This window comes from Colobus angolensis, unplaced genomic scaffold, assembly GCF_000951035.1.
Source record: "Colobus angolensis palliatus isolate OR3802 unplaced genomic scaffold, Cang.pa_1.0 Scaffold31, whole genome shotgun sequence".
Taxonomy (NCBI): domain Eukaryota; kingdom Metazoa; phylum Chordata; class Mammalia; order Primates; family Cercopithecidae; genus Colobus; species Colobus angolensis.
In genome coordinates, this window is record NW_012116377.1 from 3,113,323 (window position 1) to 3,117,928 (window position 4,606).

The 4,606-nt window shown below is 38.9% G+C and overlaps 1 protein-coding gene and 1 long non-coding RNA gene across 3 annotated transcripts in view; one reads left to right on the top strand and one right to left on the bottom strand.

Moving 5' to 3' along the window:
- Nucleotides 1-4,606, top strand: part of LOC105517915 (FYVE, RhoGEF and PH domain-containing protein 5) — a 116,738-nt gene that overhangs the window by 109,366 nt on the left and 2,766 nt on the right. The window lies entirely within an intron of this gene.
- LOC105517913 overlaps nucleotides 588-4,606 on the bottom strand; it is a 20,522-nt gene continuing 16,503 nt past the window's right edge. The window contains exon 4 of the long non-coding RNA XR_001002742.1: nucleotides 588-771. This is a non-coding gene — a long non-coding RNA (uncharacterized LOC105517913). The remainder of the gene's footprint in view (nucleotides 772-4,606) is intronic.

Sequence of the window (4,606 nt, forward strand, 5' to 3'; positions counted from 1 at the left end):
CTCCTGACCTCGTGATCCACCCGTCTCGGCCTCCCAAAGTGCTGGGATTACAGGCTTGAGCCACCGCGCCCGGCCACTGTGGGGATTTTTATCTTTCCAAAACAAACTGAACAGTTGTCATGTAAGTGACAGCATAAGCTTATTTTAAAAGGTGGATTTAGGGGCCTGGCATGGTGGTTCACGCCTGTAATCCCAGGACTTTGGCAGGCTGAGGATCTCTTGAGGCCAAGAGTTTGAGACCAGCCGGAGCAACATAGTAAAACCCTATCTCAATGAAAATTAAAATGAATGAATTATGGACTTAAGTATGACTCCAAAGCAGTTTCTTCTAGAAAGAGGAATTTACATAATTTCTCAATAAACCTGTTCCAGCGATGGGACAACGCTTTCAAAACCCATCAAAGAAAAAAAGGTTCTGATGAAGTGGATAGCTGGCTTGCACTGTCTACACCACCATGCACCCCTGTCATGCACCCTGAGGTGGCCCAAAGCTGATCCAACTTGCTCTTTAGTAACAGTCCTGGGAGAAAGCGACTATCAAAAATACATTGGAATCTTTATTTTTTCCAACATTTTCTGTTGTTTCAAGACAGGGTCTTGCTCTGTTGCCCAAGGCTGGAGTGCGGTGGTGTGGTCTTGGTTCACTGCAGCCTCTGCCTCCCGGGTTCAAGTGATTCTCCTGCCTCAGCCTCCCCAGTAGCTGGGACTACAGGCACCTACTACCATGCCTGGCTAATTTTTGTATTTTTAGTAGAGATGGGCTTTCACCATGTTGGCCAGGATGGTCTCGATCTCTTGACCTTGGCTTCCAAAGTGCTGGGATTACAGGCGTGAGCCACCACGCCCAGCCAATTTTTTTATTTTTTGTAGAGGCAGTCTCACTATATTGCCCAGGCTGTTCTCGAACTATTGGCCTCAAGTGATCCTCCCAATGTTGGCCTCCCAAAGTGTTGGGATTACAGGTGTGAGCCACTGTGCCCAGCCTATTTTTTCCAACATTTTATTATTTCTTTATTATAGTTATTGTTTATAAAACTTTTCAAACATAAAGGAATGTTGAAAGAATTTTACAGTGAACTGGCAGGGCATGGTGACTCATGCCTGTAATCCCAGCATTTTGAGAGGCTGAGGCAGGAGGATGACTTGAGGTCAGGAGCTTGAAACCAGCCTGGCCAACATGGCGAAATCTCGTCTCTACTAAAAATATAAAAATTAGCCGGGCATGGTGGTGGCACACACCTGTAGTCTCAACTACTCAGGAGGCTGAGGCAGGAGAATCGTTTTGAACCCAGGAGATGGAGGTTGCAGTGAGCCAAGATCACACCACTGCACTCCAGCCTGGGCGACAGAGCGAGACTGTCTTAAAAAAAAAAAGAATTTTACAGTGAACTATCGTATGACCATTAACTGGATTGTACAATTAACATTTTCTACTTTTCTTTTATCAAGTACCTCTCTATTCATCCTTCTATACCTTTTATTTTTCATGTTTTTCAAAATATACTTTCCCCTAGGAATTCAATGTTTTTGTACTTTTTTTTTTCCTTTTGATGTCTAATTTATATATAGTAAAGTACACAAATCTCAAATATACGATTTGGTGAGTTTTGATTAATGCACACACCTACAAATTGCCACTATCATCCCGTCCCCAGAGGCAACACCCTGTTCCAATTTTTTTTCTGCCATAGATTAGTTTTGCCTCTTGATCCTCAAACAGCTGGAATCATGTGTGACTTCTATTCACCATGATGTTTTTGAGATTCATTTATGTTGTTGCATATAGCAGTAGTTCACTTCTTTTTATGGCTGAGTAGTCTTCCATTTTGTGACTATACCAGTTTTGTTTAGCTGTTCACCAGTCAAAGAACATTTGGATTGCTTCTAGGCTTTGGTGATTATGAATAAAGCCGCTTTAAACATTTTCATACCGGTATTTGTGGGAACATAAATTTTTATTTCACTTGGGTTATTACCTAGGATTGGAATTGATGGATCATAAGGCAGGCATATATTTGGTTTATAAGGAATTGCAAGACCTTTTTCCAAAGTGGTGTGCCATTTTACACTCCCCCAACAAAGTGTGTGAATTTGAGTTTTGGTTGCTCCACATCATTGCTAACACTTGGTATTGTCAGGCTTTAAAATTTTAGCCATTCTGGTGGGGAATGTTGAGGTAAGTCAATGTGGTTTTAATTTAGATTTCCCTAGTAACTAATGATATTAAGCACACGATTGCTTTCATGTGCTTATTGGCCACTCATATTTCCATTTGAGAAGTGTCTATTCAGATCTCTTGTCCCTTTTTTTTAAGTAGGTTGTGCCTGTGATTGAGTTATAGAAGTTGTTTCTGTATCCTATATACCAGGCTTTTGTCAGATAAATGTTTTACAAATATTCTCTCCCTGTCCGTGACTTTCTTGTTCATTTTCTGATGAATGAATGAATGAATGAATCTTTTGATGAACAGCAGTTTATAACTCTGAGGAAGTCTATTTGTCAGTGTTTCCTTTTATGACCGTTGCTTTCTGTGTGCTAAGGCATTTTTGTCTATTGCAAGCTACAAAGTTATTTTCCTCTATTATTTTCTGAAAGCATTAATGTTTTAGCTTTTACTTCTAGGTCTATCTCAAATTAATTTTTGTGTATGGTATGACATGGGAGTTGAGGGTCCTTTTATTCATTATGGATATCCAGTTGTTCCAGCACCATTTGTTGAAAAGACTTGCCTCTCCCTATTGGATTGCTTCAGTGTCTTTGTTAAATCTCAAATGATTGAATAAATAGAGGTCCATTTCTGGACATTCCATTGTGTTCCATTCATATATTTACCAATCGTTATGCCAGTACCAAACTGTCTCAAATACTATAACTTGAAGTCAGGTTCTTTTTTAAGGCTGTTTCGAGGCTGGAAAGGTGCCTACACCTGTACTCCCAGTACTTGGGAGACCAAGGCAGGCAGATCACTTGAGGCCAGGAGTTCAAGACCAGCCTGGCCAACACAATGAAACCCCGTCTCTACTAAAAATAGAAAAAATTAGGGAGGTGTGGTGGTGCATACCTGTAATCTCAGCTACTTGTGAAGCTGAGGTATGAGAATCGCTTGAATACAGCAAGCAGAGGTTGCAGTGAGCTGAGATCACACCACTGCACTCCAGACTTTTTTTTCCCAGACTGTCTCAAAAACAAAACAAACAAAAAAAAATGTTTTGGGCATTTTAGGTCTTTTGCATTTTCAGATAAACTTATCAATTTCTCTGATAGTGATTATGGAATCTATAGACCAATCTGGGGAGAGCTGGCATTGTAATATTGAATCTTTCAATCCATGAACATGGTACATGAATTTTCATTTATTTAAGCCTTGAATTATCTTTTAATGTTTTGTAGTTTTTAGTGTAGACATCTTCTACTTTATTAATATATTTCTAAATATTTTCTTTTTTTGATGCCATTTTGAAAGGAGTTTATTTTCTAGTTGTTTGCTGCTACTATATACACATAAAAACAGATTGTCTTGTGACCTTTCTAAATTGATTTTTAGTTCTAGTAGTTTTGTGTTTTTTTGCAAGCACAAATAGTTCTACTTCTTTTCTCATCTATATGTCTGTCTTTTTCTTTCCTTAATATAATAGTTAGGGCCTCCAGTACAATGTTGAATTGAATTGATGAGAGTGAACACCACTCTTGCCTTGTTTCCAATTTTAAGGGAAAAGCATTTGATGTTTCACTATTAACTATGATGTTAGCTGTAGGTATTTTATAGATGCCCTTTGTTAGTTAACGAAGTTTCCTTCTACTCTAGTTTGCTAAGAGGTTTCTGTTTTTGGTTTTTGTTTTTACCATGAATAGATATTGAATTTTGTCATAGACTTTTTCTGATCTAGCAATCTTTGAGGATTCCCTTTGTTTAAAAAAAATTTTTTTTTCTTAGTTTTCTGGGGTTGTAGGGATGAGGTCTTGCTATGTTGTCCAGGCTGGACTCAAATTCTTGGCCTCAAGCAGTCCTCCTGCCTTGGACTCGAGTGTAGCTGGGTCTACAGGTGCATGCCACTGTGCCCAGCTTGATTCTCTTCTATACGCAAACTGTAGTCCCCTTCTTCTTCCTCCCACCACCATTCTAATATGCTTAATTATATCTCTTTATGTGTTTTTACAAAGTCTGTATTGTTTATGAACATGTATGTTTTTACATAACTGTGTATAAAAATATCTTTACCTATATATAAAAATCTTACTCCACTGAGCACTATATGTGTAAGAGCCATCTGTGTTCTTCGGGTACATCTCATCAAATTGTTAGCAACTTTATAGCACAGTGTAAGTGCTCCATATCGAAATACTGTAAATGAGGTTTTGGAGGAATGAGTACAGAATATGTGATCAGAAGTAACTGCAAAACTGAGTCACTGACTGATAAATCCATGGAAAGAATGTGGGGTTAGAAGGTGGTCATGAGTGCAAATTCTGGATCTGCTCCTTAATGGCTATGTGATCTTGGGCAGTTAACCTTTTTTGAGCCTTGGTTTCTTCTTAGAATGGGAGTGACACGTTCTATGATTGTTGTGAAGATTAAAGATAATGAAATGAGGCCGGGCGCGGTGGC